Source organism: Dasypus novemcinctus, chromosome 4 (assembly GCF_030445035.2).
Source record: "Dasypus novemcinctus isolate mDasNov1 chromosome 4, mDasNov1.1.hap2, whole genome shotgun sequence".
In the NCBI taxonomy this organism is placed as follows: domain Eukaryota; kingdom Metazoa; phylum Chordata; class Mammalia; order Cingulata; family Dasypodidae; genus Dasypus; species Dasypus novemcinctus.
The window spans coordinates 162,057,363-162,081,630 of record NC_080676.1 but is presented as its reverse complement, the minus strand read 5'-3'; the positions used below and the strand labels follow the sequence as shown (position 1 = coordinate 162,081,630).

The window sequence follows — 24,268 nt, the reverse complement described above, 5'->3', positions numbered from 1 at the left end:
GTTCAAGTCTTTCCATTCTTGCCTTGTCCTTCTCCTCAGGCTGCTCGATTCCAGTGGCTTATCTTCACGTGTACTGACTGTTTCTTCTGTCAGCTCCAGTCTGCTCTTAAAACCCTCCAAGGAAATTTTTCTTTCCCGTTATCATGATCTTCAACTCCAGTATTTCTGTTTGGTTCCTTTTTAAAATTTCTCTCTCTTTATTGAGATTCTCGTTATGTTCACCTGTTGTTTTCCTGATTTCCTTTAGTTCTTTGTCCATATTTCCTTTAGGTCTTTGAGCATATTTAGGACCAATTTTTAAAAAACCTTTGTCTGGAATGTCCTGGGTCTAACCCTCCTTATATATGGTTTCTAATACTTTTATGTCCTCCTTTGCTTGGTCCATTATTTCCTCTTTCACTGTTAAGTTTTGTAATTTTTTTGTTGAAACCTATACATTTGATATTTTAACATGCTGTTGCTGGAATTTAGATGAGGTTTCTGTTTTCATAAACTTGTATCCCGCTAGTTTTCCTAGGGTTTTTCTTGAATGCTAGGAGCTGACAAAAAAAGAGAGAAAAAAAAGAAGAAGAAGAAGGAAAAATAAGAAAATACCTTTCTTTTGCTTTGTAGATCGACCTGTCCAAGTGCTGCCCTTTAGGGCTTATCCATATGTATTAGTCATCCACACATTTACACGGATACAAAGGTCCCCTCTTGCCTACGAACCACTTCTTCATGGTCCCACGTACTGCACTGTCTGTCCTCCAGGCAGCAATCCTTTCCCAGGCAGCGTGACTTGATTGCTCTCCCACAGCAAAGGAGAGCTCAGTGAGCGCCCCTCCATACACAGGGCAAGTTCTAGGACAGTGAGTCCGTCAGGTGACCGCCATACTAACTGGGCTCCCAGTATGTACACGAGGGTTACTCTGCTCCCCCTGGAACTGGGGTCAGGGAGCCACACTGGGAACATGGGCCAGCTCTGCACCCAGCTGCTGAGGATGGCGAAGGGGCCAGCCAGGGTGCCACAAGATACTACCACTTTTAGGTGGACTTTTTCTCGTCACTGCCATCCTTTCACTATTTTCTGGGGCTTTTAGAAAGCTGATTTCTGCCAGTTCTTGCCGATTGTTCAAAGCTTCTGTGGGGGGAGGGAGCCCTGAGGCATCTCACTCTGCTATCTTGATGGGCACAAAACTGCTAGCGCTATTTGGGCCAATGCAAGGATGCTAAATGCCCTGCAATGTCCGTGGCACCCCTACTGAGAAACACCGTTGTAGATGGATAGAAAATGTGGACTTGGTGGCAGGCTGGAGATGAAGATACATATGTACAAGTAGGTGTGCCTTCTAGAATTCCTTCAAATCCTCCCATGCCAGATGACTCCCTCAAAGAGTTTGCCTTCTTTGTTCTGAAGTCATATAAAGTTACTCTAAAGGAGCTCTTCAATACTTGTTAAGAGCAAAAGCAAATTAAAATTTACCTCCTTTCTTACAATGTATCTATTTATACGCAACCTAATACTGGTGGCTCATAATCATTCTTTTTCTTTTTACATCATTTTAAGTTGTAGACCCAACATTTCTTAAAGATTTTGATTTTTTTTTTGATGTTTAGAGGACTTATAAATGAAGCTAAGCATATCTTTTTCAAGATTCCTTCCAAAAATAGTTCTAATCAATATATAAGGTATCACGATGCTCTTTCCAAGATGTAAACAGACAGACCAACCACAAACAGATGAGCTGTAAGTTCCTCCAATTCCTGCCCAAGGTGACCTGTCCTTTAGAAATCCTCTCACCTTCTTCATCTTTTCACTTCAGTTCCCTCTGAGCTTCTGTGAGGTCTTTTAATCTTTCATAGCCTTTTTCTCTGACTTCCAAAACAGATGGGCTTTGTAAGCTGGACATACTATCAGTCCTCAAACCAAAAATCATCACTGCAATCACAAGCCTCTGTTACTGTAACAGCCTATAAAAACTTGCCTTCTGCATTACAGTTGTCCTTTCTCCTAGTCAATTTAGTTAACCCAGCTGCAAATGCCAGAGATAGAGCAGGATGCTGGATCTGTAACGTGGCTGCTGATACTAGATATTTCTGTATAATTCAAATGCCTGGGGAATGAACACAGAGGCTCCATAGGAAGGCCAGAAACATCTAATGCATTAGCCCTGATAGGGGCAGGGCCTAAAACGGAAGGATGTGGCTGGTAGACGGCACTTCGTGAGGTCGTCTGCTCCTGAGTTCCCAATTCAGACAAACAAAGGTATGGAGAAGTAGGTGAAGCGAAGTTTACCTCATGGAAGCCTTCCAAGGGGTCTTTAGCCATAGCAAAAAGCCTCATGATAAGATAACTAGATGAACCTACCTTGGCCACTGCCCGTGCCCAGGGGTCCTCACAGGGCTGCAGAGCGCGCTCCTAGACAGAGAGCGGTAGAGGAGGACAGAGGGTCAGGGCCGATGCCACAACACTCCACCATGGGAGGCACACTGCCAGGATTAGTACTAATTCTTCCTGGAATGATTGGTAGAATTCACCTGTGAAGCCATCTGGTCTTGGGCTATTATTTGTTAGGAGGTTTTTTTTTTTTTTTTTTGAAGGGAGATGATATACTTTAATTCAACCTTCCCTGTAAATACTCTTTTTTATTTTTATTTATTTTAATTTTGTTTTTTTGATTGTATTTTTTGAAGGTAGATAGATCACAAAAAATGTTACATTAAAAATATAAGTGGTTCCCACATCCCACCTCCCTCACTCCTCCCACACCAAAAACCTCTTTCATCACTGTGGCACGTTCATTGCATTTGGTGAATACATTTTGGAGCACGGCTGCACTACGTGGATAAAAGTTTTACGTTGTAGTTTACACTTTCCCCCCTAGTATATTCAGTGAGTTATGGCAGGGTATATAGTATACTGCATCTGTCCCTGCAATATCATTCAGGACAATTCCAAATCCCCAAAGTACCCCCACATCACATCTCTTCTTCCCTTGCCCTGCCCTCAGCAACTCCCGTGGCCACTTTCTCCATATCAGTGCTACAATTTCTTCCATTACTAGTCACAATAGTTTTATAGTAGAATACCAGTAAGTCCACTCTAATCATATTTTATTCTTGTTGGGAGGTTTTTGATGACTGCGTCAATCTCATTCCTTTTAATTGATCTGTTGAGGATTTCTATTTCTTCTAGAGTCAGTATAGGCTGCTCATGTGTTTCTAGGAGTTTGTCTACTTTATCTACCTTGTCTGATTTGTTGGCATACAACCTCTTAAGATCCCTTTTATGTCTTTGGGGTCATCAGTAGTGTCCCCCCTTCATTTCTGATTTTATTTGCAGCTTCTCTTTTTTTTCTTTGTCAGTGTTGTTAAGTGTTCATGAATTTTATTCATCTTCTCAATTAAGCAACCTATGATTTTGTTAATTCTCTGTGTTGTTTTTTTATTCTCAACTTTCATTTATTTCTTCTCTAATCTTTGTTATTTCTATCTTTCTCCTTGCTTTGAAAGTAATTTGTTGTTTTTGTAGTTTCTCTGAGTGTGCACTTAGGTTTTTTATTATAGCCCTTCTTTTTAAATATAAACATTGAGGGCTATAAATTTCCCTCTCAGCACTAATTTCACTGCATCTCATAAGTTTCTGTATGTCATGCTCTCATTTTCATTCATCCCAATATATTTACTGATTTCCATTGCAATTTATTCTTTGACTCAATAATTGTTTAAGAATGTGTTATAGCTTCCATATATTTTTGGATTTTCCAGTTTTTCACCTGTTACTGACTTCCAGCTTCATCCATTATGGTCAGAGAAGGTGCTTTGTATAATTTCAGTCTTTTAAAATCGATCAAGACTTGTTTTGTGACCCAACTGGTGGTCTATCCTGGAGAATGATCCATGTGCACTTGAGAAGAATGTATATCCTGCTATTTTGTGGGTACAGTGTTCTGTAGTTGTCTGTTAGGTTTTAGTTTATTTATCATATTATTCAAGTTTTCTGTTTCCATATTGATCTTCTGTCTAGATGTTCTTTCTATTGAAAAGAGTCATGTATTGAAGTCTCCAGCTATTATTGTAGACATATCTATTTCTCCCTTAAGTTTTGCCTGTTTTGCCTTGTGTATTTTGGGGCACTGTGATTATGTGCATAAATATTTATGATTGCTATTTCTTCTTGGTGGACTGTCCCTGTTATTAATATATAGTGTCCTTCTTTGTCTCTTATAACAGCTTTTGACTTAAAGTTTATTTTGTCTCATACTAATATAGGTATTCTACCTCTTTTTCCATTACTGTTTGCTTGGAATAATTTTTCCCAATCTTTTACTTTCAAACTATTGGTGTTTCATCTAAGGTGAGTCTCTTGTAAACACCATTTAGTTGGATCATGCTCTTTTTACATTCTGCCTCTCTGTTTCTTTTGATTGGGAGTTTAATCCATTAACTTTCAGTGTTATCACTGTATAGGCAGTACGTACTTCTGCCATTTTGTTCTTTGGTTTTTATATATCGTATCTTTTTTATGTACCACTTTTCCCTTATTGCAACCTCCTTTTCTGTATCTTTTGGGATGTATCTGACTGACCCTTACTCATTTCTGTTTCTGCATATTTTTAAAATACTTTCTTTTGTGGTTACCCTGGGGTATATATTACACAAACTACATTTATGATCTGCTAACTTGAAGAGATACCAACATAACATTCATAGCATAGACATTTCCTGCTCCCTTATCTCTTTATTTCTCCTCTTTATGGTGATTTTGTCCCACTTTGCACTTTACATTTTGCATGTCCATTATCAGGAAATTTACCTTTTTCTTGTTCAAATGTATGTTGACTCTAATAAGAATTAAAGAGTAAAGAATAGTTGTATATTGTGGATACATTACTATTGGATTTTTAAAAAATTAAAATATTTATTGAAATATATCACTCATACATAAATATACATAAACAATAAGTGTATAGTAATAGTTGTGAACTTACAAAACAAACGTATATAGCATCATACAGGACTCTCATAACTCACCCTACCACCAATATCTTGCATTGTTATTAAACTTTTTAAAGTTATGATTAAAGAACATTGTCAAAATATTACTACAAACCAAAGTATTTTCCCCAACCCACCCTATTATTATTATCTCTATATCATTTATATATGAACATACATAAAAAATTAAGCGTATGGTAAAAGTTGTGAACTTGCAAAGTTTGCTTTGTAACATCATACAGGTGTCCCATACATCAACCCTCCACCAACATCTTGCATTGTAGTAAGACATTTGTTACAAATTATGAAAGAATATTGTCAAAAGCTTACTACTAATTATAGTCGTTATCTTACATTTTGTGTGTTTTTCCCCAACCCACACTGTTATTATTTTTTAAATATATTTTTCATGACAGAGTTGTAAACATATAAAACAATCATGCACATGTGCAGAATCCCCAAACAGTACCCCTCTATCACACACCACACTATGGTGGAACGTTTGTTATAGATAAGATAATATCATCTGATTGTTACCAAGTCCATAGTGTACATTTGACTCACATTTTTCACACTGTCCCATTATCAACACAGTATATCTTTGGCATAGATGCAAGAATATTATATTATTACTGCTAACCACAGTCCATAGGTCACTCCAGTTGTATTTTTCCCATGCTTCTCCACATTCCCAACACCCTGCAGTAGTGATGTACATTTGCCCTAGCTCACAAAGGACACTCTTGCATCTGTACCATCATCCACAATTTTTATCCACCTCTTGGTTTACTGTGCTATTCAGGTCCTAGATTATTCTCTAGCATTCTGTCCATTGGCATGTACATCCCTAGACTACCATTTTCAGCCACCTCCCCATTTATAAACTAGGTGTTACTCACTGTTTGTTACCATTCACTCTATACATTTCTACACTTTTACAGTAAACCTAATTAAAACTTCTACATGCATTAAACATCAGTAGTCCATTTCAGTCTTCCTCTTATCTCCTTTAAGAATCCACCAGGTATCACCAGGTCTTGAAGATGTTTTCCTAGAATTTCTTCTAGAAATTTTATGGTTCTTGCTTTTACATTTAGGTTTTTGATCCATTTTGAGTTAATTTTTGGATAAGGTGTGAGGTAGGGATCCTCTTTCCTTCTTTCAGCTATGAATATTCAGTTCTCTCAGCAGCATTTGTTAAATGGATTGTCCTGCCCAAGCTGTGTGGGTTTGACAGACTAGTCAAAAATCACTTGACCATGCATGTGAGGGTCTATTTCTGAACTATAAATTTGGTTCCACTGGTGTATGTGTCTGTCTTTATGCCAGTACCATGCTGTTTTTACCACTGTAAATAGGTAATATGTTTTAAAGTCTGAAGATGAAGGTTCACTTTTCCTTTTTCTGATGTTTCTGGCTATTCAGGACCCCTTACCCTCCAAATAAATTTGATGATTGTGTTTTAAATTTTTTTAAAATGCTGGTGGAATTTTTATCAGGATTGCATTGAATCTGTATATCAATTTGAGTAGAACTGGCATCTTAATGATATTTATTCTTCCAATACATGAGCATGGAATGTTCTTCCAGTTATATAGGCTTTTTTAATTTCTTTTAACACTGAGTTGCAGTTTTCTGAATACAAGTGTTTCATATCGTTGGTTAAGTTTCTTCCTGAATATTTGAGTTTTATCTGTCATATTTTATTTTCACCACTCTTTTGACACTTTTAGTTACTTTTATTGATATAATCTTCATTTCTAGACTCTCTTCCAGGCTTCTCTCTCCTGTCTTTTCTTTTCAGGCTCTAGCACATCCTTCAGTATTTCCTGAATATCTGGTCTCTTGCTTTAAAATTCTCTCAGTTTCTGTTTATATGTGAATATTCTAATCTCACTCTCATTTTTGAAAGACAGCCTTGCTGGATTTAAGATTCTTGACTGGAAGTTTTTCTCTTGTAGTATTTTAAATATATCAGACCACTGTCTTCTTGCATCCATGGTTTCTGATAAGAAATCACCACTTAATCTTATTGGGTATCCCTTATATATTATACACAACTTTTCTCTTGCTCTTCTCAGAATTCTCTCTTTGGTTTTGGAATTTGACACTCTGATTAGTATGTGTCTTGGAGTCGGTCTATTTAGATTTTTTCAGATAGGAGTATGTTGTGCTTCTTGGACATGTATATATACGTCCTTCAATAGGGTTGGGAAATTTTCTACCATTATTTCTTCAGATTTTCCTTCTGCCCCTTTTCCCTTCTTTTTTCTTTCTGGGACACACCCATGACACATATGTTTGCATGCCTTTTGCTGTCATTTAGTTCCCTGAGACCTTGTTCAATTTTGGCCATTCTTTTCTCCATCTGTTCGTTTGTATGTTCACTTTCAGAAGCCATTTCTCCAAGCTCACCTATCCTTTCTTCTGCCTCCTCAAATATGCTATTATATGATTCCAACGTTTTTTAAATTTCATTTATTGCACCTTTCATCTCCAGAAGATCTGCTATTTTTCTGTGTATGCTTTCAAATTCTTCTTTGTGTTCATCCAGTGTCTTCTTAATATTCTTAATCTCTTTAGCCATCTTATTGAATTTATTAAGGAGATTTGTTTGAACATTTTTGATTAGTTGTCTCAACTCCTTTATGTCATCTGGTGGCTTATCCTATTCCTTAAACTGGATCATATCTTCCTCTTTCTTTGTGTGGATTATAATTTTTTGTTGTCTTGGCATCTGCCTTAGTAGAGTATTTATTCTGGGTGCAGTTTTTCTCTTTGGTTTAGGGCTTCCTGCCCTTTCTCCCTTGCTGCCTGTGCAGTAGGAACCAAAAATGTAGTTGGTGCTATAAGCTGTGGAGGCTCAAGCTGCCCTCATTGTCCCAGGGACTGATGAAGCTTATTCTAAGTTTCTCCTTTGCCAGGGGTAGGATGAGTCACAGCTGTGTGGAATAATCCCCAAGTTGTGCAGGCCTAGACTGTAGTTGCCCAGAGAGACTGATGAAGCTTCACACCCCTTTCTCCCCTGTCTTGGGTGGGGATGGAGTTACAGGTGTGGGCAGCAATCTATGCAGTGTGGGTCTAAGATGTCCGCAGTTGCCCTGGTAGACTTCCAAATATTCAATCTGTGCCAATCAAAGGTACCTGCAGGTACCTGGATAAGCTGTTGCGAGGCCCACCAGTTTCCTTCCTGCCAGAGGTGGGGCTGAAGCCTAGGCTAGGGCTGCAGAACTGATCTGGGTTAAAGAAACTGGTTCCTATTGTCACTGCGATTTTCGGTCAGCCTGGCTTCCCCTGATGCTGTGGGTGGAGTCAAAATGGTGCCCACTGACCTGTTCCCGACTTGGGCAGATTCACACTCTAGCTGTTCCCAAGGTTATACCTTAGGCAGCCCAGTCTGCTAATCAGTAGCTGATATTGGTAGCCAGCTGTCTGCTCCTTCCCTGTTTTTGGGAAATGGAACTTCCAATTACAGCCACAGAATAGCTCCTGGGGTGGATTCCACTGCCAAAGTAGGACAATCACCAGCCTCCATGGCTTGGCCAGTAATTTCCCTGAGAGGCGGGTGCAGGTCCCCCCAGTTTCCTCCCTGCCATAGGTGGAGCTGGGACCTAGGCTAGAGCTGCAATCTGACCTGGATGGAAAGAAGCCAGTCCCTACCAGCACTGTGATTTTCAGTCTGCCCCACTTCCTCTCGTGCCAGGCATGTTGTTAAGGTGGCAGTTATCAGTCTCTTTCTGACCTGGACAGGCTTAATCTTTAATTGTTCTTAGGATTCTACTTTAGCCTGTTGAATTTACTCATCAGTGGCTGAAGTTGGTGCCCAATCATCTCTTCCTCCCCTGTTTTTGGAAAGTAGAGTTTTCAATTCCAGCCATGAAACAATACCCAAGGTGGCTTGTGCCTCCAGTAGAGGATGAGCATCTGTCTCTGTGGCATGGTGCACTCTACTTAATAATCTTCTCTGCAAATAGGCAGTCTCCTCCTTCCATTCCTTCAAGGATGTTGCAGGATGCTCTTCTGGCCTCCTGAAGCCTCCAAACAGGTGCTTCAGCTAGCACCAGATAGCTCTGGGTGTTTATTTACTGCCCTGTAGCAGGAGCTGCCTCTAGGAACTCCTGCCAAATCCAATAACAGGAAAGAATATCAAAATAATTATGCTGAAGGAAAGAAGCCAGACTGAAAAATGTACATATTGTAAGATTCCATTTATGTAAAGACTATTGACAAATCTATAATGATGGAAAGCAGAGCAGTGGTTGCCTGGAAGAGAGAAGTTGAGGGATGGGATGGTATAACAGTTTGAAGTTCTATTTGAATCCCAAAAGATTATGTTCTTAAACTAATCTGTTGTTGCAGGAGTGGTACCTTTTGTTTGCATTAGATTCACTTTAGATCACTTGATTCGATTGCTTTTGATTGGGCTATGCCAGTGAGTTGACTCAGATTGAGTCTCCACCCTCTTACTGGAGCTTTGTATAAACAGAGACCCTGAAAGAAACACACACACACAGGAAAAGGGAGCTCTTTCATTTTTGATCCTGCCATGTGAGAGAGAACTCAAAAATGACTAGCAGCCAAAACTTAAACACAAAGCCTCCAAGAGGCTGGGCCCACACAACAGCTCAAGGCTAACAAGACGAGCTTCCAGAGCTGGGCTCCGGGAAATGGTGAGCCTGGCAGGGAGGACAGAGACAATGGCAGAGATTGCCTGCCATTTTGTTTTACCACATGGCAGCATGCTAGGATTACCAGCATCTGACTTTGGTGAGAAAGCATCTCTGATGCCTTTGTTTGGACAATTCATGGCCTTGGTACTGTAAGCTTTTACCCTAAATAAAATTACGTTATAAAAGCCAGCCCACATCTGGCACTTTGCATTGGCAGCCCTGTGGCAAACTAGGACAGGTGGGAAGGAAGAACAAAGAGGAGCAAGGAAACATTTGGAGGTAATAGATATATTCACTATGTTGATTGTGGTGGTGTCTTCAGAAATGTGTAAATATGTAAAAACTTATCAAATTGTATGCTTGAAATGTGTTCTTTATTGTATACCAATTGTATCTCAATAAAACTGTTGTGAAAATGGCAAAATAATAACCACTTTCTGGTAAATTTACTTAGAGTATTACTAAGAATGTCTATGATCCCAGAGGGCATCCTGCACCTCTCTGTTCAGTCCAGGATAACTCCCCTAACTAGTTGTCTCTTGCATCCACAATGCCCAATGTGCCATGAAACCCTCACTACAGGTGATTGTACTGGGTGAGGGCAGTTGACCAAGCTGGGTCATTGGCTTCCTGACCTATGAGTTTGGAACTGAGGTCTTTTCGAGAGAGTCAACCTCTACTCCTTGTACTTGCAAACTCTGTGATGAGCATCTTCCACTATTCATGTTGACCAGAAAAGCAGAGGAAACCCACCTGTGGGAAAAGAGAAGGATGAAACAGAATTGAAGGACTGGCTAAGGTGCCTTCCCAAGGCCCTGCTGCAGATTCCAGAGCTCCTAGTGTTTTTGAAGATGTCTTCTATTGCAGCAGCTTAAGGTAGCTCAGGGCATTACTCTTACCAGAGATTCAGAGAGATCCAATGAATAAAGTGGTTATGGTTCAGACATTGTGCCCAGTGCTTTAAATAACTTTTCTGTTTTAATCGACACAACTATGCATGCTAGAAATTATTTCCATTTCTCAGATGAGAGAAAGAGGCTTCTGCAGCTTGCTGCTGATTGCTCATAAGTGTTGTGGTTGGGGGGCCAGTTTAGCTAAAATGCCAGTGCCTCAAATTTCTGGAATATTCCATGCTCATTTTCACCTTTGCTCTTCTCCGTCTCCCCTCTCAGACATTTAAGTCCTTCTTGTTCTTCATGGTCCAGCTCTAGTGGAAGTGGAACCTTCCACCCAGATTCCATTCTTCTTTAAATTCCTGTATCCCTTACTTCAAAACACTTGGTCCTATGTACTTGATTGTTTCCTTCTAGTGATTTGCTTTGGGAATATTCTTTCTTCTTCAGCTATTCATTTCATGAAGGTGAAGATCTCCAGAGTGCCTGAGACAGTGCTTCACAGAGACGGCGTGTTCAAGATGAATTATTGCTTAAGAAATTGCTTGATTAAGGAATTAGCTCCAAAATAAAATAGAGCAGAAACAATTCCTGTAAAACTGACCTTGTGCCTTAATGTCTGTCCTCAGATCACCATTTCCCAAATGGGGCAGGCACAAGGAATGCACCCTTCTAAGCCAAAGCCCTCACTCAAGTTCTCCAGAGAACCCCACTGCATGGGCAGGTGTTTGTTTTATCACTTTGGACTTAAAAGTCAAATGAGTTAGGGACAATCTGAATCCAAGCTGTCAGTAGAGGTGAGGTCACCCAGATTTGCCTTCTTTGAAAATGCTCAGTTTTCCAAAATTTCTCCTCACTCACTTCTACCACCAACACCTGTCCTCTGATTTCTATCTTGACAGAATTCAGTTCAGGGTTGGCTTCATGGTATATGACCATTTCAGTCACATGGGGTTTGGGGCTGAGAAGGGTCCCATGTTCAGATTTGGTTAAGCAGATACACTTGCCATCTTGAAATTCTTAATAGTTTTATCTTTGGGTCGTGTTTTGCAAATGAAGTCCAACGTGACATGAGATGTGTACTTGCGGCATTGTAGGTTGGTTCACATGGTGCTGCCTCCTGCCACTGCCCCACAGTGGATTCTCAGCCACCTCTCTTTAGTCTCCTGGTACTCTGAGCCCTGCCTGGTCTCCCCCTCCCTCTTTGACCTAAGGACTTCTGCCTCCCCTTCCCCCTGGTGCCCCGAGCCCTGCCTGGCTACCTATTCCTGTTCCTTGCTGTCCATCTTCCACCCTCAGTGGGGCATAGGCACTTGTGTGAGTAAGGTCAGGTGCACGTGCCCACAGCATCTCAGAGTGAAGCATTGGGGGAACTGGCCTGGGTAAAGCAGCACCCTGGCACAATTGGATGCACCTTGGCACGGGTGAACCTCTCACCTATCCTTGATCCTAGAGGCTTGTGGTCCTGGAGCTGCTTCACTTATTCAGGAGTGGGAAGTGCCTGAGAATTACATCTATCTAAGGTCATTCATAAGGCAATGAAAGAATTGCTTTGGGAATATCAAATCCCAGCTCCTTTTTATAAATGTGGGGTGAGCTCTGAGGTATGTAATTATGCTTCAGAGCTCCCCTCAGTATCAAGTGGCATCTTAGTTTACCAGGGCTGCTATGATAAATATCACACACTGTTTTGCTCACACAAGAGGAATTTATTGGCTCACAGTTTAGGAGCCCAGGAGTCTAACATCAAGGTAGGGCAAGGTACGTTTTCTCTGAAGTCTGTAGCATTCTGCTGCTGGCTTCCTGATAATCCTCGGTGTTCCTTGGCTTGCATTTCTGCATCCATCACGTGGCCATCTAACTCATTTTCTAGCTTCCTTTTCCAGCTTCTACTTCTGCTTGGTTGTCTGTGTCTCTGTCTAGGTTTCTATTCTTTATATGAATTTTGGCCATTCAGTTTGGCCTTATCCAAATAGGATCTTCAAAGGTCCTGTTTACAAATGAGTTCATACCCTTAGGACCAAAGGTTAGGACTTGAACATGTCTTTGTGGGGGATATGGTCCAATCAACCATAGCCAGAGACTAGAACTTCTCCTGCAATGGTTTCCTTCATCAGTTACTTCCTTTCCCTGCCTGGCTTTTCCTAGAGCCTCACTGGTTCTGCTGCTGCAGAGGAGAACCCAGATTAGGACACAAAGTATAATTTACGTAATGCTGTACCTTTTTAATGCAAATTGCAATCAGATTTAAAATGATGTTTACTTTTTGCCTCTATCTCATGTTTCTAACCCAGTGTCTCTGCACTAGTTAGTGGATGAATGTAGAATGAAGACTAAACCCGCACAAGTCTCTCAGGAGGCTCACTGGGACCCTGGGAAACTTATTTTGCAGCATGAGAGGTATACCTCAATAGATAGCAGTGTTGACTTCTTGAGTTGTGTGAGCCCAAGAATAAACATTTTTCCACTACTAACATGGAGATAGCTAATAAAAACTGATGGGCTTTTTAAAATTATTATTTAAACAAAAGATAGTGGCTATAAATTCAAATACAGGTATCTTCTTATAAATTTAGAAATTCTCCCAGAAGAGAGGCTGCGTTTCTATTTATTCATTTTCCAAATACTTACTGAGCACCTGCTGTGTGCCAAGACTTGTTAGAAATTCTAAAATGTTATTTTTAAAGGCTCCACCCATGTTCTGTCTTTGAAGAATGAGTTGTCTAGAGATGGGAATGGATGGGAAGTGGACTATTCCCTTCCACTCTCCATTTTTAGAGTGGGATGGGAATCAGGCACCATGTACAGTCCCTGCTTCAAGATCTGAGCTCCCTGGGGCTGGCTGGGAGGAGGGGTGAAGCAGAAGCCATCGCATTTTAAGTTGTTATTACTGAAGTACTCTTGGCTCTGGTGAGTCCTCAGGCAGCTAAGGGGAGAGGGAGGTTCCGGGGTGGGTATGAAGGAGCTTCAGGACTGACGCATCTCCATGACGTGGGACTTGTGGTGCTAACATTGGGACAGTTACTGGTTGGTCACCTTATATGCTTGTGGCTCCAGTGGGCCAGCCTACTGCACAATTGCACCTATGAAACCTCTGGGTGGGCATGTTCTCTTTCTCCATCCTTTCGGGGCAGAGATGTGGCACTCGACCCTCTCACCTTGAGTTCCTTGGAAAATCTCCTATTGGAGCCATTTGAGAGTATAACAGAATTTGCTGAAGATTTTTGGAAGCTAATTTTATAACTTAGAAACAAGCATCCCACACAGGCTTAGATTGGACTCGTACAGTTCTTTGGCCTCTTTGTGTAAATAAAGGTCTCTTTCTTTGGCTTTTGCTATGTGGTCTAATCCCTTTTTCTCTTTTTTCATTTACCCTCTTCTCCTCTTCTCTGACTTCTGCTCTCCCTCAGACCCAATTTTCATTTATTAGTGGGTTTCCAACCTCTGATGTTAGGTCTTGTCACAGGGTTGGTTATCAACGTGTTTTCCCATACACGTCTGTTCCATCCCCTGTGTGTAAAGATGATGCTTCTGCGTGTCAGGCCCAGGCACCCTGAATTACTAGCTGGTGGACCTCCTGTATATTGTGCTTGTGAATTGCCACTGACACATCACATTGCACACTAGGTCCAGTGATGGGGGTTTAGGAGCTTCCTAAACTAGGAAAAATGTCTCCAGTTTAAGACAGAAATGAGGACATTATCACATTGAGAAAATATCAAATTATGATATTAAAAAAGGTGAGTGGGGGCAGTACCCTTCTTAATACACTTATAAACGGTATGCTCTCCTACTAGAATGTTCTTTGAGTTAGCAGCTATCTTAGCTTCCTGGGGCTGCCATAGCAAAGTCCCACAACCTAGGTGGCTTAAAGCAACAGAAATGTATTGCCTCACAGTTCCAGGGGCCAAGGCCTGACATCAGAGAGTTGGAAGGGCCAAGGTCCTTCTGAATTCTGTAGGGAAGAATGTTCCATGGCTCTCTCCTGGGTTCTGGTGGGGGCCAGGATTTTCTGGCACAGCTCAGTCTCTCTTCTGCCCTTACATGGCTATCTTCTCTCTCTCTGCCTGTATCCCAGTTTCCACTTCTTATAAAGATACCAGTTCATGGAATTAAGGGCCCAGCCTGCTCCAGTATGACCTCATTTCAACTTAACTAATCTCATTTGCAATGACCCAGTTTCCAAATAAGGTCTCATTCATAGCTACTGGGGTTTAGGACTTCAACAAAAATTTTTGGGACACACAATTTAGCCCATAACAGTAATAATCTTAAAAATGCCTCCTGCTGAAGATTTCAAGTCTCTTTATTGGGACATTTCCCTTTAGAAATTCATTCTTATCTTTGTGGGTATGTTACATTCTTTTGAAATTAGTTTAATGGTCACTTCTTTGGCATATATTTGTCAAATGACTAATTCTTAAAGAAAGCTGACTAGATAATTAGGTGTCACTGTTAGAAAATCATATACTTCCAGAATTAAGCCCTTAAAGATCTTCCTCACTCCCGCTTCCCCCTTATTTTAAATTTGAAGAAAATAGAAAATAAAGCTCTGGGGAAGTGAAGCTTGTACCCAGATTTGTAGAGCTGGAATGAAGCAGAACAACTAGACCCCATGTGTGGTGGCTTGGAGTTATATGCCCCAGAAAATCACATTCTTAATCTTAATCCATTCCTGTGGGTTCAAACCAATCTGTAAAGAGGACCTTTGGAAATTGTTATTATTAGTTGAGGTATGTGCAAACTAAGCCTAATCTAATATGTTAGCTAAAGTCCTTATAAGCAAAAGAAATTTGTCTGGGAGAAAGAGAAGCCACAGAGAGCAGACAAAAACTAGAAGTCAACGGAACCCAGAGGGGAAAGGAGAAGATGCCACCAAATGCACTGTGATGTGCTGGAATAGTCAAGGAACCCCAGAGATTGTGGCTGGTCACCAGCCACTGACCCAAGAAGGAACAAGCCCTCTGAAACCATGAGTCAATCAGTTCCTGTTGGTATTTGTCTTAGTAGCCATGTCTTAGTCTCCTAGAGCTGCCAAAGCCATGTACCACAAGCTTGGTGGCTTAATGCATCAGAAATGCATCACTTTGCAGCTCTGGAGGCTGCGTCTGAAATCAAGATGCCACCAGGTCTTGCTCCCTCTGAGGTTCTCGGGAAGAATCCATTCCATTTCTCTCTTCCAGCTTCTGGAGGCTACCAAAAATTCCTGGCCTTCTTTGGGGGGGGTGTGTGTGTTTGTGGCAGCATAACCCGAGCCTCTGCCCCTGCCTCCATCTTGATATGGGCTTCTCGCCTATTCCCATCTGTATTAGTCAGCCAAAAGGGTGCTGATGCAAAATACCAGAAATGGGGTGGTTTTTATAAAGGGCATTTATTTGGGGTAGGAGCTTACTGATACCAGGCCATTAAGCATAAGTTACTTCCCTCAACAAAGTCTGTTTGGAGCAAGATGGCTGCCGACGTCTGCCAGGGTTCAGGCTTCCTGGGTTCCTATGTTCCTGGGGCTTGCTTTTCTCTGGGTTCAAGGTTCCTTCCTTCCTGGGGCTGGCTTCTCTTTCCTCTGTGAGCTTACTTCTCAGGGCTCCAGTTTAAGGCTTCAGCATCAAACTCCAACATTAAAACTCCAACATCAAAAACCCTCAGCTCTCTTCTTTGCCATGCCTTTTATCTGTGAGTCCCCACCCACCAAGGGGTGGAGACTCAATGCCCTAATCATAACTCAATCATGCCCAGGTACAGATCAGTTTACAAACATAATCCAATATCTATTTTTGGAATTCGTAACCATATCAAACTGCTATACCGTGTATGTCCAATTCAACCCTTCTTATATGGGCACCTGTTATACTGGATTAGAGCCCATTTTAATTAATCACTTCTTCAAAGATCCTTTTTCCATTAGGGTCACAGTCATAGGACTAAGGGTTAGGACTTGAACGTCTATTTTTGGGGGACAGGATTCTCCTCATAGCACCCCATGTGCAGTGGATCCAACTGCATAACCAGCCTACTCCAGCCAGGTGCTTCTCTGAGTGCTTTAAGTATATTAACTGAGTCAGTCATCAAAATAACCCTATGGGGACAGGTGGAGATTATCATCTTCATCCCCATTGTACAGGGGGTGCCGCACCCTTAGTAAATGGCGAGGTTTGGATTTGAACACAGGCTGCTAGGCCTGAAGACAAGGCTCTGAGCCCCATCTGCAGACTGCCACTTATCTTGGCCTGTCATATTTGGAAATCCCTTCTGAACTCTTTCTGGGTTGTTCCTATTTTGCGAGTGTTTGGGCAGGCAGCATCCTTCTCCAAGCAATGGACAGCAGACTAATTGTTTTCCAAAACTGTGTTGCCAACTGTCATAAACCTTTTTCACTTGTGAGAAATTATTCTAATTGTCAAAAAAGTTTTCAAGGCTTTCCGGAAGAAGTTGGCTTTCTTGAATTTTTAAATTATTTTTCTTTGTAGCGAGAACATCCTTGGTTTCACCGAAATAGTTGTTGTGGCAGTGTCCTCGGAGGCATGGAGAGTAGGATCCTTGTCATGATACCCTCCCTCTTTTAAGAAGCGGCTGCCTACTTTAAGATGCCCTTTGGGAGGAGAGCCAGCGTTTTAGAAATATTCTTGCCCTTTTCATATAAAGCGTCGCCTACTGTTAATAGAGTGAATTTTTTTTCAGTGTGGTGATGAAGTCATGAAATGTAGATTTCTTAATTTTTTTCCCAAGAAATACATGTCAGGCTGTTCATCTACTTATGGGAGAATGTATTTGCTGGGAGGGGATGCTGTCAGGGTGGTGCCTGGCTGCCTGTCTGACCGCCGTGCTCTCCTTGCCCTGCAGTTTTACGCGAGCCCTACACAGTCCGCGTGGAGGACCAGAAAACCGCGAGAGGCAACGTCGCCGTCTTCAAGTGCATTATCCCCTCCACGGTGGAGGCGTACGTCACTGTCGTCTCATGGGAGAAAGACACGGTGTCACTTGTCTCAGGTAGGCCTGTGGCTTTGCCAGGGGCAGGGTGCCCGGTTCGCCTTCTGCAGAGGTTATTTCAGGTGTCGGATCTGGGTCTGTGCTGGTGCTTCTATTATGATTAAGAATTACTGTATGTAAGGCCGATGCTATTTTAGAAGCATTATGTGTTTTATGTTGGTTTATAATGGCTCGTTTCAGATATTCCTTGGTGAATCGACCAATGGCTGTATATCAGTTGCTTGTGCCGTAAGGGTTATTTTTAGGAAGAAACTGCAGTTTTATTTCTGCTTCTAAAAATAGGGGAGTAGTAACACTGCCTCCCTGAGAGACCTGAGTGATACATTTGGGACTGACATTCTGAAACTAAAATCTAGAGAATGGACACCTGGATTTCATGCTGTTTTGATCCTTTTAAATGTCTAAGATTTATGTTGTGTTTCTGACCTTTTTTTAAAGATTCTATTAAGAATATATGTTCAGTACTGAAATAAGTATTTGCATGTAAGTATTTTCTTGGCTTGTTTTTGTTAGCTTGAAATGACACAACTGAAATTTAGCTTCTTTGAAGTTGAGGTTCTTCATTTCTAATGGTATTTGAGTTGCTTTCGTGCTTGGTGCTATTTCTAAGGAAAGGCCAGTGTAGGCACAGTGTTGGCTTTTCTTTTATTTGCACCTTCTTGGAGGATAACTGTTGGCATCTCCTAACGTGTGTTGGCTGCTCTTGAGAGAGTCGTGATGGCTATTGTGTGTGGTCTAATGTGGATGATAGTTGGTTGCCTTTTTATATATGTCTTTAAGTGCACAAGTACATGTGCCCCACCCCCGTTTTAACTGAATTCTTGAGTCACACCCAAACGCTGTCAATTTATAAAGAGAAGAAATTGCAACTAAACCCTCCTGGTGACACCCCATTTTTGGTTTTGGGTTTATTGATTAGCTAGACAGTATAAGTTATTATACAACAAGGACCAGAAACATGTAATTAAAATTTTCAAATCAAAAATTAACTCCAGCCTTTCAATGACCTTACCATATTCTAGAATATACTAGGAAGTAGGCTTTAGTTTTTCTTAATATTTTATTTATAGTGAATACAAAATCCCTCACACTTCACTGAACAATAAATTTCTTGCTGTTATGTTGATTAATCATCATAATTTGTTAACTGAGGGTACTGAAAAAATACCAAGCTTAGGACTTGAAATATGATTGCAATAATCAGACAAGAGACCCATCTGCACACTCTTTATTTGCTAATTTTGATTGTTTAATGGTCCTAATCTCTTCTTCTCAGAGGTAATTTTGGTTTTCTTGATGGCAGCTGGAGAGATTTGATGGCAAGACTGTGGAAGGGATTCGGGTTTACGCGGGAGGGGGTGCAGCTTCGGGGAGTGGGAGAACATTTGGCCACTTTTGCAGTCTCCCACACTCGGGGGCCATGGCTAATGGAGGCTCTACCACCTTGTGACATGCGGTCCAAAATCGAGACTACCAGGTCTGCCCTAGCAGGGGAAGAGAGCAGGGGAGAATCACAAACTGCATCTCAGTGCTTCAACTTGGAAATGACCTGTGTCGTTTCTGTTATATTTCTTTGGCCAAAGCAAGTCAGATGGCTACTTCCAAATTCATTGGAGTATTTTCCTGGAAGGAGAAAAGAACAAGAAATCTGGGTGGGAAATAGAAATACCTGCCAGGAGATTCTCTATTTTTACTTTCTGTAACACATGTGTTCTTATGTTTCCTACATTGCTCTAATTAGTGGTATGCTCTAATGCATGTTTCACTATTTTATAACTTATGCATATATATTTTTTTCTTGCAGTGTGAAACAAATAAAATAAAAGGAAGTTTATATCTGGTGAGAGGGGAGGATGCTTGCATGCAGACTGCATTTTATATGCAGACTGCTGATAGAAACTGACTCCTCCTGTGTCCTCTCTTCAATCCTGCGTTTGAGCTTTCCCTTTTGGTAAATGTTTGAAAGCAACTGCATGTCCCATGCCTAAACATTGGCTTTTCTTTCTTTATTAAAGGTATTTAGAAAACCAATATAGTAAGGCTATTATCATATTAAAGAATGCATCAATACTAAGCTTGTTTCTAAGTAAGCCATTTAACCAAACTCATGATAATCCAAAAATACCTGACATGTCAACATTCAACCAGTCAATCAGTCAGTCAGTCAATCAAAGACAGTTTTCCTATTCAGGCTGGTCAACCTGAACTGAATGACCCATGATAAAAACGACCCAGAATGACCTGTAGTTAAAAAGGGCCAGATGAGAATGGGGCTCCAAGGCAGTGTTGGCAACTGAAAGGAGAAAGCCTAGAAGGAAGCCTGATGAGGAACTTATCACCTCTCAGGACTCCAGCTCCAGCGCTCGGCTCACTGACATCCCAGCCAAGGCCAGGGGTACTGGTCCCCTAGAGAGTCCATTGCAGGTTGAAAAAATAACGTCGAAAATTCTGGCATATTCCTCGAAAAAACAAAACAAAAGAACACAAAAGCAAAGTGATTTCTCCCAGGGGGTCTTACTAATGTTGCCTTTTATCTTGGTTGGGAAATTAAAAGACTGGGTTAAATTCTTGCAGGCGTGAGAAGCCCCTATCATGCACCTGCTTAGGTTCCACGGGAGCAGAAGGCAGGCTCCATAGCCGTTCCCAGGCCGCTGTCACTAGCTGCTGTACGTTAGGTCTTGCATTTATTTCTTTGTAGGAGGGTTTAAATTGGACTGAATGGAGACGTAGGAATTATCTTGTCCCCTCTTGTCATGTGAGGTCATTTGGTCACTGATATAAGGACTTAAATAAGCTCTTTTACATTGAGGGATCTCTGGAAAGAAACAATCCATGGCCTCAAAGTTAGAATCTCCTAACTCCCTTGGGGAAAAGAAACGCTTGAAATGAACTTAGCCTCTGTCTAGCGCTGCTGTGCCTTCTCTTTCCCTCTTTTTTTATTATCTTTGTTTTTAAGATACATAGTAAAATATATAAGAAATTCCCCTATACCCCACTCTCCACACCACCCCCCCTCCACCCACATCGACAACTTCTTTCGTTAGTGTGGTGCATTCGTTGCATTTGATGAGTACATTTTGGAGCACTGCTACACAGCATGGATTATAGTTTACATTGTAGTTTATACTCTCCCCCAGTCCATTCAGTGGGTTGGATGTAAAATGCCTGCCCAGCTCTGCACCTGGGCCCTGGGGCACCTTGTGCTTTACCTTCTCTGGCCTCTCAAGCTCAGCAGAGGCTAGAGGGCTCATGAATATGCAGATGGAAAGTGTCTTGGAGACCAACACACACCAGGCCATCTAAGATCTTCAATTACTAGGCTGGATCCTGACCTACTTATTGCCTTGTTTCCTAATCAATCTGAGTTAGTGAAAACAAGAGCCTATGTGCATTTTGAAAAGATCCTTGTCCGTTCTCTTCCCCTCGGAAGCAAAGGAAATCCTTTTAAATATAGAATATGGACGTAGCCCCGCAACAGTGTGGTTGTTGGGATAACGATGAGCTTTCCCAGGGGCTGCTGAAGTTCAGAAGGGTGAGACGCCATCCGGGAAAAGGCCAGCCACTGTGGCGTGGTATCCGGGTTCCCCATCGTGAATTTCTTCCTGGTTCGCAGGCCACAATGAGAGAGCCCAGCCTTCTGCTTCTGTTTCTCCTGATAAAATTCTGAGAAGCTCACTGGAGGGTTGACTTCATTAACATCAAAGACACAGCCCAAGGGTAACTGGATTTGGGAAATGGAAAAAAGCAAACATTTTACTCTTCTCAGATAACCTGACTCCCTCTTTCGCAGTGGCCCAATTTTCTGTGAAAATATTTCCCATCTGAATGCCTCTATTAGTGAAGACGTACCAGGAGAATTTCCTCTCTCAGGATCCGTGAGTTGAAGTCAAAAGATGATTATCTTCTTCCTGTGTTTGGGGTAAAATTGAACAAAATTTCTGCCCAAATGAAATATCAAAGAGCATCAGCCTACCACTTAGCATAACACATTTGCTGAAGTTCTTGATGCCCTATTTGGCTTGTCTGGTCATCATGGATAGGGTCAAGTTTTAAGACACATCCCCCTCCCCAGGCCCCTGCCAGGCAGCGTGGACCAGGGTTTGACAAGAGGTGGTTTCTGCTCCTAAGGAGCTGAGGGAAGAGGGGACTGTGCTGTCACTCAGGGTATGTGCAGGGTAGGGGCAAACTAGGAGCACTCCCCAGCTGTTGATTTTTTGCCTGGGGAAGGTGGGGATGGTTTAGCAAAAAAGGTGGTCATTTAGGAAAATCTTCATTTTCATTATAGGAAGAGGGAAACAATGAAATGCTAGACATGGTGCACCAGATTAGGCATGGTTTTCCTTTGATGTCTTTCAGCAAACCGAAAGGAAGTGCAGATTTGATGTGGACTATTCTCTTTTGGAGAAAGAGAGTAACGGACACATTATGTGTGGTATGAGGGTTAGTCTATGGTGAGGTGAGTCAGATTTTGCAGGCTCTGTATTGATATCACTCAGCCCTGTCAGTTAATTTTCCCCTTTCCTAAGGCACTTTTATTTCAGTTTTACTGATACTCACTGATCCTTTTTTTTTTAATTTATTATATTTTTAAAAAATTACATTATGAAAAATATGAGGTCCCATTCAACCCCACTGCCCCCGCCCCCCACTCCCCCCACAGCAACACTCTCTCCCATCATCATGACACATCCATTGCACCTGGTAAGTTCATCTCTGAGCATCACTGCACCCCATAGTCAATGGTCCACATCATAGCCTAGACTCTCTCACGTTCCATCCAGTGGGCCCTGGGGGGATCTATAATGTCCCGTAATTGTCTGTGAAGCACTATCCAGGACAACTCCACGTCCTGAAAACGCCTCCACATCTCATCTCTTCCTCCCGTTCCCCACACCCAGCAGCCACCATGGCTACCGTTCCCACACCCATTCCACATTTTCTCTGTGGACATTTGATTGGTTGTGTCCATTGCACATCTATGTCAAGTGAGGGCTTAGATTCCACATGGGTACTGGATGCACTCCTCCCGCTTCCAGTTGTAGGCACTCTAGGCTCCATGTTGTGGTGGTTGACCTTCTTCAACTCCATGTTAGCTGAGTGGAGTAAATCCAATAAATCAAAGTGTAGGAGCTGAAGTCTGTTGAGGCTCTGGGCCTGGGTGTCATATTAACTCACTGAGCCTTTTTAACACAATCTGCTACGTAGCCATGTAGGTTGCCTTGGTAGTGAGGAAGACATAGTAAAGGGAATGAGATCAATATTAAAATGATTTGAGAAACAACTCTTTAGACAACTGAATTCTTCATATTCAATATAAAAACTACTAGGAAAGCATTTCTTTAACACTCACTAAAAAAACATTTTTATGGACAACTGGAAACTATGAAAGGAATATTTTTTACATTCATTCACCCATTTTTATTAACTTTTAGTAAATAGATGCTTCATTTCAAACATAGGAAATTATACTACAGACAGGATGTATACAACAGCCTGGAATGAGAATGGTGGAGAGACAGAATATACTCAGAGTGCTATATTTTGGGGGTATGAGCTAATTTAGAAATACATTCCACGTGGAAGGTAATAGGAAAGGAGGATCCTGATCTCTTTCTTTTTTTAGTCCATTAATTTGTTTGCAATTTTGCCCTATGAATCTGTTTTCACTAAATTAGTTTTTACATGTTCTTCCACTGCCACGTGAAAGTAAGTCAACACTGGCTGCTTACAGAGGTGGAGGAAATTCTTCATGACACTGAGAACAAAGTTGGTATTAGATGAGGCCCTGAAGCTTAGTATTCCTATAATAATCCACTACTGAGATGTTGAAAGATGGGTCATAAGCAGAAAGTCTACTAAGCTTTAGCCTTCAAGAAGACTCATTCCTATTCTCAAAATCAAAAAACTATATGTTTTGAATTATAGCTCCCAACAAGAAAAATATTTTTTGACTTTTGAACTATTGAAAGAGGTAGACAGTTATATAGTGATAGATATGCTAATATAATATTAATTAAAAAAGAAAAAAGGAAAGGAAAGTGTGGTAGCAGATTTAGCCTGGGGGATCTCAGGAGTGGTTGTGTGTATGTGTGTGAGTAAAACACCCAGTCTGCCAGGAATGTATTGAGCCATTAGGTTAGTCTAAAATGCACCTTGATTTTCTACCCAATTATTACCAGGAGAATATGTCTATTAATTCCAGCTCTGATGTAAGTTAAGCAGGGGGTCTAGTAAAAGGCACCCTTTTTTTGCCTCAGCTCCTCATGTGGATAAAATATGGCCTCACTGGTTTCCTCTCTCAGTAAAAGAGAGGATATTGTCTTAGTTTGTCAAAGGGCTGCCAATGCAAAGTGCCAGAAATAGGTTGGCTTTTAAAATAGGCAATTTATTAGAGGTAGAAGCTTACAGTTCTGAGGCCAAGAAATGCCCAAATTAAGGCAACATGAGAGACATTTTCTCACCAAAGGCAGCTACTGGTAAGCCCGGGGTCCTGCCATGTGGCAAAGCAAGATGGTGGCCAATCTTTGCTGATGTCCCTGCCTTCCCCTCCAGGTTCACCATCTCCCAGAGCCCAGCTGTGGGTAACCAGGCATAGGTTGTATCTCTTTCCAGCCTCCTCTCACAGTCAAAGTTGCTCTGCTTACTCCCTGGGTTCAGCTGTGGGCTACTGGGCATACAGCTCATCTCTTTAGCTTTGAGCTGCCTTGTGGGCCCAGTTTCTTGGGAGCCTCTTTCTCTGCCTCT

At 41.5% G+C, this 24,268-nt stretch overlaps 1 protein-coding gene and 1 pseudogene across 2 annotated transcripts in view; one reads left to right on the top strand and one right to left on the bottom strand.

Annotated features, from left to right (window-relative positions):
• The window catches only part of DSCAM (DS cell adhesion molecule), a 791,503-nt gene that overhangs the window by 144,552 nt on the left and 622,683 nt on the right, over positions 1-24,268 (top strand). For both annotated transcript variants that reach the window (XM_071214978.1, XM_071214979.1), the window contains exon 3: positions 17,378-17,524. The gene's annotated coding sequence lies outside the window, so the exon portion shown is untranslated. The remainder of the gene's footprint in view (positions 1-17,377; positions 17,525-24,268) is intronic.
• On the bottom strand, positions 1,672-2,308 carry LOC139438853 (rab-3A-interacting protein pseudogene; annotated as a pseudogene).